This window comes from Lytechinus pictus, chromosome 2 (assembly GCF_037042905.1).
Source record: "Lytechinus pictus isolate F3 Inbred chromosome 2, Lp3.0, whole genome shotgun sequence".
NCBI classification, from domain to species: domain Eukaryota; kingdom Metazoa; phylum Echinodermata; class Echinoidea; order Temnopleuroida; family Toxopneustidae; genus Lytechinus; species Lytechinus pictus.
The window spans coordinates 8,251,257-8,265,292 of record NC_087246.1 but is presented as its reverse complement, the minus strand read 5'-3'; the positions used below and the strand labels follow the sequence as shown (position 1 = coordinate 8,265,292).

General features: G+C 32.6%; 1 protein-coding gene across 1 annotated transcript in view; it reads right to left on the bottom strand.

Annotated features, from left to right (window-relative positions):
• Positions 1–8,667: 8,667 nt before the first annotated feature.
• Positions 8,668–14,036, bottom strand: part of LOC129254894 (inactive peptidyl-prolyl cis-trans isomerase FKBP6-like) — a 38,340-nt gene continuing 32,971 nt past the window's right edge. The window contains exon 14 of the transcript XR_010295473.1: positions 8,668–11,738. The gene's annotated coding sequence lies outside the window, so the exon portion shown is untranslated. The remainder of the gene's footprint in view (positions 11,739–14,036) is intronic.

The following is a 14,036-nucleotide window of genomic DNA, read 5'->3' as shown; positions in this document are numbered from 1 at the left end:
TCTTCCCAATTTGGGAAAAGGAAGTTCAGTAATTACCAAAAATAGAATCAGTGTTAGATGGACAATCATATGCATACAATTTGTCAATCAGCCATATCAAATTTTAAAAAATAGCAATGGGTTGGCTCGAATGAATATCGCTTGCTTTCCCAATGTTAATAGGCCCGTGTAGCCTGTAGGGGACATTTAAGGACTATATTTTTAGGAATTCTGAAGAGCATACACATCTCATCATAGTCATCTCATGATTTTTTTTTAGAATTACACCTAAACACATGAATAACTGTTTGTATTCACCGTAATCATGATACGTATCTCAGGCTAATCAAAAATTGAGTTTTTATCATATTCAGACCTAAAGAGGGGAATTCTAAGGTTTGTTTTTAGAAATTCATTAAGACCATACGTATTTAACGAACAAAATGATGCGAGCGTGAAGCCCGGGCTGAATTTTTTTTATATTCAGATCTGGAAAAGAGGGACATTTAAAGAACTGTTTTAGGAATTCATGAAGCAGACATAATTCTCTAAAAAAAATCCCTTAGCGCGGACTGGAAATTGTTTATATTCAGACGTTAAACGGGGGCAATCACTTTAAGGAATCATGAAAAAGAAGCATTACGTCACTATATGAAGTGGGCGCGTCGTGGTTTAGTGGTTCTGACTCTCGCCTTTCAAACAGAGGGTCGTGGGGTCGAATCCTAGCCATGGCGTGTTTTCCTTCAGCAAGAAATTTATGCACAGTGTGCTTCACTCAACCCAGGTGAGGTGAATGTGTACCCGGCAGGATTATTTCCTTGAATGCACTGAGTGCCGGTGATGGTACACTGCAAAAACTGTGGTGTTAACCGGTGTACATAGAGGACCACACCAGTTATTTTACACCGGTGTTAAATTGGTGGTGTTAGTTTTACACCTATAGGTGTTATTACAACACCTATGATTGTTACATACATACATTTACACTCTTTGGTGTTATGTTCAATCTCTAGGGTGCTATTTTAACACCTCAGGGTGTGGTCCTCTATTAACACCAATTGGTGTCAGTATTAACACCACAGTTTTTACAGTGTAGCTCGAGCTATAGCCGGGGTAATAATATCAGCGCTTTGTATCCTCAGGCAAAAAGCGCTTTATATGCCCGTAAGCAAATTATGTTTCATAAACTTTTGAAAAAATATTTCTTTAGTAATATAATTTCATTCATTTACGTTTCATTCATTCATTCATTCATTGGGTTTTTTTTCAACATTTTTCATAACAAAAGTAACAATAATATGATATAATACAATATACTATATTTTTTTCTTCTTCCCAACTAAGTTTCTCTTTCTTTTTCTCCTTCCCCCATTTTTCCAAGCCGATTGGGGGGGGGGGAGAGGCACGTGCCACCCCCGTAGCTACTCCACTGTCCCTCGATGAGGACCTTAAGCCGTCGCGACCGACACGTCGCTTCTTTGGTTGTTTGTATATAGTCCAGGATAGAAGAGGCATAACCTTGTTTTTTTTTCATATATATATATATATATATATATATATATATACAATGTTTTTTTATGGTTAATTCTTGTCAATTCGAAGGTGCTGATTACGAATCTGAATGATGCCACTCGTGTAACCTTGAGCATTTTCTGCAAATTGGCAAAATCCAATATGGCCGCCAAAATATGCATATATTACCCATGAAAATCATAAAATTGCCAGCAAATTGGCTATAAAATTTATGTAATTGTGTTGCAGGAGTAAAATACTCTCTGAAAACACATTTCTTGACAAAATATGTATTTGTTGATATTCAAAATGGCCGCCACAAACCTTTGTAGGCCCTATATCCTATTATGTACAATATGAATAGGGAAAATTAATTTTTCACAAAAATGATCGCTAAACTGCAAGTAATTGTGATCTATGGACGAAGAAATATATGCAAATCATCAATGCTAACATGATATATCATTTATTATGTCATTTATGGGAAAATTGTTGTATTTAATATTCAAAATAGCTGCCACTGGCCCAAATAGTATTATTTTCTATGGCAAAGGTGCCAACAAAAATCGCAAGTGAGCACTAAAATGCATAATATTATTAAGAGAAATGAGTGGAATACTGACTAAAAACACAATAATTGCTGACAAAATATATTATTTCATATGCCATGTATGTGATAAATGCTGTAGTCTGATATTCAAAATGGCAGCCACAGGCCCTAACAGTATTATGTAGGCCTACAATGAGAAAGAGGACCAAAGAAATCACAAGAGTGAGCACTGAGATGCATTTATTTGTGATGAATAAATGGGATACTGTCTAAAAAACATAATTTTTAACAAAATATATCATTCAGGTTTAAAGCTTGTGTTTAATACTGTATTTTGACTTTCAAAATGGCCGCCATAGACATTGATTGTATTGTGTACAATGCGAACTAGGAAATAAATTTTCACACGAGTGATGCACGTAATTGTGCATGAGTAAAATATTGTCTGAAAGCATAATTTCTAACAAGATATATCAGTTCTTATGCCAGGTATGTGATAGATACTGTATTTTTAAAGTCAAAATGGCGCTACAGGCCCCAACAGTATTGTGTACAATATAAATGGGGACAAATGATTTTAACAGATTTTGGCTTTGCTTGACTAATGGTGTTGTATGATTGAAATATTGTCTGAAAACATGATTACTCACGAAATATATCAATTATAATCTAAAATTTAGGTGATAAATGTTATATTTCAAAATTCAAAATGGCCGCCATATGCCCTTTTGTGAAAATTATCTGTCTTCATTCAAATTGTACATAATACAACAAGGGTCCATGGCGGCCATTTTCCATTTCAGAATGCAGCATTTATCACCTTAAATGCACCAGATATGATATACCTTGTTAGGAACCATGGTTTTAGACAATATTTCACTCTTACATCACAATTATATGCAATACTTGTAGTCAAGCGAAGCCGAATTCAGTCAAAATTATGTCCCAAATTACAATGTACATAATACTTTTAGGAACTATGGCAGCCATTTTGAATTTCAAAGTACAGCATTTATTACCTACATGACCAATATGTGATGTATTTATTTAGAAATCATGTTTAAGACAATATTTTTACTCATACATCACAGTTACATGCATTTTATGATTCTCACTCTTGTAAAAAGTAGGTTACCTATACGCATGTAACATCATTTACTTAGGGCTTGTATCAGCTATTTTGAATGTCAAAATACAGTATTTATCACTTACATGGCAGAAGAAATGCTATACATGTATACATATTTCATAAAAATCATGTTTTCAAATAATGTTTTATCATACAATAGGACTTTATGGATTTCATACTCAAGTAAATCCAAATTCTTACAAAATTACATGTCCCCATTTACATTGTAGATGATACTGTTAGGGCCTATAGGGGCCATTTTGAATTTCACCATACAGCATTTATCTCATGCATGGCAAAAGAAATGATATGATTCGCTAGGAAACATGTTTTCAGACATTATTTTACTCGGTGATCACAATTGCATGCATTTTATAGTTCTTACTCTTGTGAAAATTAATTTCTCCAAACACATTGTACATAATGTATAATGGGCCTATGTCGGCCATTTTTAATGTCAAAATACAACATTCATCACATAAATTGCATTTGTATTTCGTTAACAATTATGTTTTTAGCCAGTATTCCACTCGCTTATCTTAATACAATGAAGACAATTTGGGACAGGAGGCTTCATGCCACAGTAATTAAGTTAACTTTTTCTGTCCCTGGCGTTCCAATGGTTGATATTTCTTATTTTGTATTGTTCACATTGAAATGTATTTTTGAATATTATTTGCCGAATAAATGATAATAATAATAATAGAGTAATAAGCATTTTAGGACTCACTCTTGTGATTTTCTTTTGTCCCCATTAACATTGTACACAAACTGCCGGGGCATTTGGTGGCTTTTTTAATATTAAAATGCTTCATTTATTACATACATGACATAACTTAATGATACATTTCGTTAACAATCATGTTTTCATCCATTATTTCACTGAAAACCCGTCAATCTGAGCATATTATCCTGTATAAAGATATTTAAAAAATAAATAGAATTTAATTGAGAAAAGGGGCTGAAAAGAAAAGATGTGATGTTAAAACTGCCAAGATAAAGATAAATAAAATCAGGCAATTTGTGAAATAATTTTGTTCAAGTATTTTTGACAGTTTAATTTTACGGTGCACAACAGGACAAAATTAATAATCAATGATTACGCTAAAAGCATAGAATATAGCAGAAGAGAGAAATTAACATCGATTTTGCGAAATATTTCAACCAACATGTAAACGTTCCAAATATCATGACCCTATTTAATCCTGAAACCTTTCCCACAAGATAGATATACGTGCTGCTGTTATGCGCGAGAGCCATCCAGAATAATTTGATAATAAGTGCTTTCTAAAAAATAGTTTTAAAAATCATAGAATATCAGTTAAAATGAAGGAATCTGTAAATATCGATTCAATTGATCTTTGATATCCATAAATTATTTGATGGATGGTCATTGATCAGTAATAGGCAATGTCCTCAATTACTTCATGAGATGTTGTGAAGTAAACTCATTATACTTAACTGTCTCCATATTATTTGGTACAAATTTACAATGATCACTTATTTAGTAATACAAACAAAGATTCATTTTTTTTGTCTAAGATGTGAAAGCTTATGAAGTGTTGCAAGAAACCTCATTGCAATTGATTGTTCATTTCTCAAGTTAGAGTAAAAAGATGTTTTAATTATACTAAACTGATTCATACTCTATATTTTCATAAAGCAGATTAAAAATAATTTTGCTGTGTGAATTGATCGCCAAGTGTCTAACATTGCTTCCCTTGGCCTGTGTCTATGACATGTTTGAAGTTCAGAAAATTAATTATCACCAAAATGAATATGCTGTCAATTTTGAATAACTATACAGTACGTATCCATACGTCCCCGAAACAGAAAAAAACTACATGTACAAGATAGGGATCATTTTTCACATAATATATTCTCAAGCTTTGGTCTCATTAGACAAAAACATAATTTTTAACAAAATATATCATTCAGGTTTAAAGCTTGTGTTTAATACTGTATTTTGACTTTCAAAATGGCCGCCATAGACATTGATTGTATTGTGTACAATGCGAACTAGGAAATAAATTTTCACACAAGTGATGCACGTAATTGTGATATATGAGTAAAATATTGTCTGAAAGCATAATTTCTAACAAGATATATCAGTTCTTATGCCAGGTATGTGATAAATACTGTATTTTTAAATTTAAGTCAAAATGGCGCTACAGGCCCCAACAGTATTGTGTACAATATAAATGGGGACAAATGATTTTAACAGATTTTGGCTTTGCTTGACTAAAATGTTGTATGATTGAAATATTGTCTGAAAACATGATTACTAACGAAATATATCAATTATAATCTAAAATTTAGGTGATAAATGTTATATTTCAAAATTCAAAATGGCCGCCATATGCCCTTTTGTGAAAATTATCTGTCTTCATTCAAATTGTACATAATACAACAAGGGTCCATGGCGGCCATTTTCCATTTCAGAATGCAGCATTTATCACCTTAAATGCACCAGATATGATATACCTTGTTAGGAACCATGGTTTTAGACAATATTTCACTCTTACATCACAATTATATGCAATACTTGTAGTCAAGCGAAGCCGAATTCAGTCAAAATTATGTCCCAAATTACAATGTACATAATACTTTTAGGAACTATGGCAGCCATTTTGAATTTCAAAGTACAGCATTTATTACCTACATGACCAATATGTGATTAGAAATCATATTTAAGACAATATTTTTACTCATACATCACAGTTACATGCATTTTATGATTCTCACTCTTGTAAAAAGTAGGTTACCTATACGCATGTAACATCATTTAGTTAGGGCTTGTATCAGCTATTTTGAATGTCAAAATACAGTATTTATCACTTACATGGCAGAAGAAATGCTATACATGTATATATATTTCATAAAAATCATGATTTCAAATAATGTTTTATCATACAACAGGACTTTATGGATTTCATACTCAAGTAAATCCAAATTCTTACAAAATTACATGTCCCCATTTACATTGTAGATGATACTGTTAGGGCCTATAGGGGCCATTTTGAATTTCACCATACAGCATTTATCTCATGCATGACAAAAGAAATGATATGATTCGCTAGAAAACATGTTTTCAGACATTATTTTACTCGGTGATCACAATTGCATGCATTTTATAGTTCTTACTCTTGTGAAAATTAATTTCTCCAAACACATTGTACATAATGTATAATGGGCCTATGTCGGCCATTTTTAATGTCAAAATACAACATTCATCACATAAATTGCATTTGTATTTCGTTAACAATTATGTTTTTAGCCAGTATTCCACTCGCTTATCTTAATACAATGAAGACAATTTGGGGCTTCATGCCACAGTAATTAAGTTAACTTTTTCTGTCCCTGGCGTTCCAATGGTTGATATTTCTTATTTTGTATTGTTCACATTGAAATGTATTTTTGAATATTATTTGCCGAATAAATGATAATAATAATAATAGAGTAATAAGCATTTTAGGTCTCACTCTTGTGATTTTCTTTTGTCCCCATTAACATTGTACACAATACTGTCAGGGCATTTGGTGGCTTTTTGAATATTAAAATGCTTCATTTATTACATACATGACATAACTTAATGATACATTTCGTTAACAATCATGTTTTCATCCATTATTTCACTGAAAACCAGTCAATCTGAGCATATTATCCTGTATAAAGATATTTTAAAAATAAATAGAATTTAATTGAGAAAAGGGGCTGAAAAGAAAAGATGTGATGTTAAAACTGCCAAGATAAAGATAAATAAAATCAGGCAATTTGTGAAATAATTTTGTTCAAGTATTTTTGACAGTTTAATTTTACGGTGCACAACAGGACAAAATTATTAATCAATGATTACGCTAAAAGCATAGAATATAGCAGAAGAGAGAAATTAACATCGATTTTGCGAAATATTTCAACCAACATGTAAACGTTCCAAATATCATGACCCTATTTAATCTTGAAACCTTTCCCACAAGATAGATATACGTGCTGCTGTTATGCGCGAGAGCCATCCAGAATAATTTGATAATAAGTGCTTTCTAAAAAATAGTTTAAAAAATCATAGAATATCAGTTAAAATGAAGGAATCTGTAAATATCGATTCAATTGATCTTTGATATCCATAAATTATTTGATGGATGGTCATTGATCAGTAATAGGCAATGTCCTCAATTACTTCATGAGATGTTGTGAAGTAAACTCATTATACTTAACTGTCTCCATATTATTTGGTACAAATTTACAATGATCACTTATTTAGTAATACAAACAAAGATTCATTTTTTTTTGTCTCAGATGTGAAAGCTTATGAAGTGTTGCAAGAAACCTCATTGCAATTGATTGTTCATTTCTCAAGTTAGAGTAAAAAGATGTTTTAATTATACTAAACTGATTCATACTCTATATTTTCAATAAAGCAGATTAAAAATAATTTTGCCGTGTGAATTGATCGCCAAGTGTCTAACATTGCTTCCCTTGGCCTGTGTCTATGACATGTTTGAAGTTCAGAAAATTAATTATCACCAAAATGAATATGCTGTCAATTTTGAATAACTATACAGTACGTATCCATACGTCCCCGAAACAGAAAAAAACTACAATAAGTACAAGATAGGGATCATTTTTCACATAATATATTCTCAAGCTTTGGTCTCATTAGACGAAAGCATAATTTTTGACAGAATGGCATGCTTGAGTGAATAAAGCTCGCAGACATTGATTTGCATAAAAAATATGATTTTCATGCCATGACGAGAGAAAAAGGTAAAAAAGCAAAATGACCGTGCTGTACATTTATCTAATTTGGGTGCTTTGGGACATTTTTAGGCAGTGGAAATGAAACAGGTACATTGTAACTCTTTATAACAACTTGTCTACCCGAATAACATTCTAACCCAAGGTTAATATAACTTTTCAGTTGTTTGTGCTTCGTCTTGATCTGAGGATTAATTGATCCAAGGATATAAAGTTAAGTTTTGTCATTTAAAGGGTGTTAACATTTCATACTTATTTCATACATGTTTATCAACTTTCCCCAGGCTTAACATGGCATAACAGAAGAAAAAAGTCAAACCTTGGCCATTTCATGTGAATCACTTCTGCATGTAAAGCAGATATCACACCACGATGGTCTAGATGTGTAGGGGAAGGGGGGAGCAGTGAATGTTTTGGCCAATGAAAGAAGTTAGAAAGGAAAAGGGCATATTCTAATCAATCTTCTTTATAGCTTAAGTCCATGTATGCTCTTCATGATTAATATCTAATTTTACCCATATACCTATTTTCAGGTTTTCAAAACTTTTTTGATATGCACTGTATATCATATAATGCATGTTTCCTTTCTTTTTGTTTATTGAGTCTTCATAAGAATGGAAAAAACATTAAACTTCCACTTATATACTGCTAAGATTGTCAATTTCTATAAATTGCATAGAAATTTGTCAGTTTGAATTCTTTTACAAAACTGTGGAGACAAATAAAGATACTATTCAAAACATTTATTTGAAAACATATTTAATAGAATATAAGAGTTCAGCTGAAAAAAAAAAAAAAATAAAACAAAACTACGTACACCTGAGAGACATTATAATCAGACTTAATGTTAAATAAAAGGAAGCATTTGTCACATTAAGCTCCCAGTATACTACACTGGTGACCAACCATTTCCAATCCACCTACCATTGCTCTCTTATAAGCACCTTTCAGGGATTAGACACCTTTTTACTCCATTGATTAAAAAAAAAACATCCCTGACTTGGCTATTATTGTTCCAAATCCAACATAAGAAATAACAAATCAAAACATTATTTTCTGAATGAAATAAGGAAACATAAAGGCACTCCCTGAATTGAATAAAAGATTTACTGTGCATATTTTACTTTCAAGACTAGCTAGAGACATTTTGGCGGAGTTGACACCAAATGAAATTGTGAGCACCAAAATCAAATAAATTTTTTTACTATAATTTGATCTAGATAGATAGAAATGGTAATTAGAAGCAATTTTAAATTACTCCAAATGGATTTCATATTTGAGTTGGGTATATTATTTTTGTAGTTAGTAATTTGTTATGGTTGTAATGATTTTGTCACTTCTTTTAGAACTGCTACTCTCTTGTAATACTATATGTGAAAATTGGGTTGTTTATTGTTTTATTGGGATTGTATGTTTTAGTTTGATACAATGTTAATTTCAGTTTGATATATCTAACACACTTTTTGGAAATTTCAACAAGTCTCGCCTATAATTGTACAGATTTTTAAAAATGTTTTTCTAGTATGTAAACTTTTACACCAAAGTTAGATCACATGAACAAAACTTTTAAAATCTTATAGATTTTTGTAATCTCATCCAATCATCACTTCCATACATACATTCATTAACCAAGTTAAATGCTGATTTATTCATTTTTCTCATACTGATAGACAGACTGATGTCATAATGCATATACACATGTGGGCAGAGGCTTAATAAATGTATTTAAAAAAATGCATTTTCAAAGATAATAACCCATTTCTTCTTTGGTGACAGTGACTTCATAATAATACCTTCAAAATCATCATGATTTCAAGATTATTTAACTCCTTGTATGCAACACAGGGTTGGCAATTTTTTTTTTCATTAAAAAAAATGTTAAAAATCAGATTTGATTTAAATCTGATTTTTATAAAAACAAAAATTGTATAAAAAAACAAACGCAAATACGGTACCAAAAATATAATCCTTTGACATAAATTTCCAAATCATACATTTCACTACTAAAACCATTCTTAGCTTTCTATTTCATAATCAAATCAAGTCAAAATAGAATTTATAGAAAATATTGAAGATCATGAAGATGCTTGCATTTTCTGCTGTGTCTGCTGCGTCCTGTGATGTAGAGAGCTCCTACTGGGTTCAATATTGTCTTGGTACAGCTAATGCTGCATAGTTAGTGTTCCTATTCAAAGCTCTTTACACAAAATGAGGATCGGTTTCTTTGGAAGAATTTCCATGACTCTGAGACTCACACTCTCCAAACAGAAATATTTTTTTTTATTTTCAAGCCAAGGATTGAAGTTAAAGAAAACTGCATTTTTTTTTTTGGTTAAAACCTCCTTTGTTCTTTAAGCCATAGTTGGAACTCTTTGACTGTTTCAAATCATTGACTGATTGGGAAAAAACTGAGTTGCAAATTGATTTAAATAAATTATTTTATAATAAACCTGAATATTAGTATATGGCAGCTGTTGGCAGTTTTTCAAAAAATAAGAAAACAGGTTCTAGAAATGCAACATTACTAGATTGTAAGTTTTAAATACAAGTAAAAGAATGAACTGTTGAACTATAGGTTACCAGGGATAATGCAGATCTTATGTATTACTCCACTCAATTCAACACATTCACAGAGAAATGTACAAAAATAAATGCTCACTTTTGGCAAAGGGCATGTTTATGGTTGTTGCCATAATTTAGTGTCCTTTACCAAGAGCATGCATACATTTTTTAATTTATTACTGAACCTTTCTCAGTGTACCAGCTGAATGAAGCACAATCGTATACAGAAAGTCTGAATACTAGTATGCCTTGGTTCAACCCCATCCAGGCAAAAACTTCTGATGGACTTCAGCCTCACAAATTCAGGGTTTCTTTTTTAAATTCCTCTTTTTCAATTTTAACATGTTTTTGTTCTGAAGTGTTATGGATGAACAAATTGTTCAAGAACTTTGTATTACTATCAACAAAGGAATATTTACAGGAAATATTTTGTCCATTGTAAAAGTGGAGTAGGGTCCAAGTGTTAACCGCTTATAGGATAGATTACATGCACATCTTTGGTTTTACAACATTAACCTGATTTTATTGACTTGATTTCAATTGCTCTAAAATGTTTTGATGATAAAAAGTTGATAAAATCGTTTCTGAGTGAAAAAAAATAAAACTGCCGCAAAAAAAATTGTCAATCATTTGTACATGTTTCAATGGAAGTGACTAAAATCAATGATTAAAAAAAAATCATTTTGATTTTAAATTGAAATTTAAATCAACGTTATTTAAATCGGCCAACCCTGATGCAAAAACATAATTCTTGAAGACAAAATGATGCACACATGATAAAAAAGTTTATAGAATATGTAACAGACTTAAAAGGAGTTAATTTGGCACTTTGTTATAATGCATATTAATAAATGATTCTAGCTGAAGAATCCACAGCGTTACTTTAAGAGTTTCCTCTGACTAAATGAATCTTTTTTTATAGATCTTGATTAGATAAATGTACTTTTCTCTAAGACTGGGTAGCTGATTCAGCCTCCCCCTCGACATTTTTCACAATAAATCCACCTAGCAAAATTTGTTGACCGCATCATTCTCTGACCTTTTACTTTCAAGTCTCGCACAACTTTGGACACCAAAATTGCGGCCCCTGGGTATGTGGTTCCGAAATTACGCAACATTTCAAAGTCCCAGACAATTTCCATTGAAAATACACTAAAGAAATACATAAGAAATTTAGAAAACTATAAAATACATGAAAGAAATTGTGATACCCCAGTATTGCAATCTTTAAAATTTAATTCGAGCAGAATCCTAAAAAGAGTGAACAAAGATGTTTTAAAAAGAGCATTTTAAAGCTCGTGGATAGTGTTGGTAAAGGATACAAAAATTCCAGTTGAATGGATCTTTCCTATTGAATAACGATTGCTGATGATGATTCAATGCGAAATTGACAGAATTTCTTCTTGGAAATATTAAATTTTAAATAAACTCCGAGAAATAAAATCATTCTCCTCGGCTGAATTTCAAAGACAGTTCGCTGAATTTATGCGCACTTATATAGCGCCCACTTTCGTCCACGACTGATTTTTTCCCCTGTTAGTTGATCACTAGCCGTTCCACTTTTAGCAAACCGAAATATCCCTGCGAGCGTAGTCTGCTAATTCTGTGTACCCGCTCGTCGATCATTGTTCTTAGTTTTAGCATGGCCTCCGTCGAGTTTCTCCCCCAGCGAGTTCGGCGAGGAGCACAGGAAACCGTTGAATTTTTGTTAGATGGGTTAGATAATTATTTAAAAAAATGTGGACTAACTTACCCCTTATGCTGTCCCTCCAACCTGTAGTTCACATGTTACAGTAGTTTATTTTGACGTTCATGAAAACGTATTAGAGATGAGTCTGTCAAAATTTTGGCTACAAATTTCCACGTGCGACAAGATTGGTTCATGGTTCTTGAAACTGCGAGATACATTATACTGCATGCTGCATGCGATGCGATGCGATGGACATTGGTCACGCTCGCTCAGCTCGGCGCTTCGGCCTGACATTCTCTCACGCTTTATCCAACTCTATGCATTCTGTTCATACACAGTTTTGCGTGTACGATGTGTTCATGTCTTTCACGTCATATTTCAGCGCATGCATTGGGGAAGGGAAATTAATTTGGAAGTGGGAAAAGGGAGAAAAGAAGAAAGGGAAAGGTAAAAAAAAGAGGATAACAAGTAAAGGAAAAGAAAGAACAAATGAGGCAAGGGAAACAGGAAATAAGAATGGAACGAGCTAACATGATAGCAGAGGCAGATCAATTTCGCGGCCAATATCACGAATATGGGGGGGGGGGATTTTTCACCCATTATTTTCCACGATCGACCGCTCTGAGTTGATTTTTGTTTGTTTCTTTCTTTGAAGGTGTAGACCTAACAGTCAGCTTTATTCTTATAAAACAACATAAATGCAGGGGCCGCAGAATGGTTTTCAAAGTGAGGGGGGGGGGCTGATCGAGTCAAATGTGTTTTTTTTGGGGGGGGGGGGTGACCATGCAAAAAATCACAATCAAATGGTCATTTTTACTTTTTTGAACACGGTTATGGAAAAAAGCAGGGGCTGGAGCCCCCCCTCGCTTCCGCGACCCCTGAAATGTATAATCCTATACGTACTATTCAATATAGTGCGAGTGATGCGCGAGTTAAAATTTTTCGTAAATGTCATATTTTGTCCTGAAAATAAAACATCGAACTAATAACTATACTGCAAATACGAAGCACGAGCAGATTTTTTTTTCCATATATATTCTGGCCTGATAAACAAGGGACCTGTTCTGATTGTAGTAGCCATGAAGACGATACATAGGCCTATATAATTATGATGGCCTATTTCAAGAATGGAATAATGCGAGCGCGAAGTGCGGGCTGAACATTTTTGACATTCCAACAAGAAAATTGACATTCTAAGCATTAATCCTGAACTGAATAGGTATATAACTAGACAATACGAGCGATAAGCGCGATGGGGAAAATTAAGATTTAGAGCTAAAAACGGGACACTAGTTCATGTTTTGTAAGGCGTGAAGATGGGTAATTAGGCATCTTCCTACGTAATGCGAGCGGGAAGTGCGAGCAGAATTCTAATCTGAAAACTATTTCAAACACTGAAAATGAAACTGACTGGATGTGGATCGCACTCAATAAATGATTCAAGCGCGAAGCTCGAGCGGATATTTTTCGGAAATTATTCTGACCTAGGACGGGAACATTCTAAGGACATTTTGTCATATGAAAATAGAAATTATCTACCTATTAAGTGTCCCCAAGCGCGAGATGAAAATTCTTTCAATTATAAAAAAAGACAATATAGTTATTAGCAATTCATGAAATGTTATTGTTATTATCTTATTTATTACTCTAATAAGCCCAATAAGAGCGAGAAATTTGTTAATATCAATTTCTGAAAACTGGATATTCTAAGTATTTTTCTATTTATGAATAGAAGGCATTGGTTGATATATCTTTAACAATTAATGCGAGCGCAAATCACGAACCGATTTTTTTTTAAATAAATTGTCATGAAAAGGGATTTTAAATAGTTTGTTATAGAGATAAATAACTAACCAATC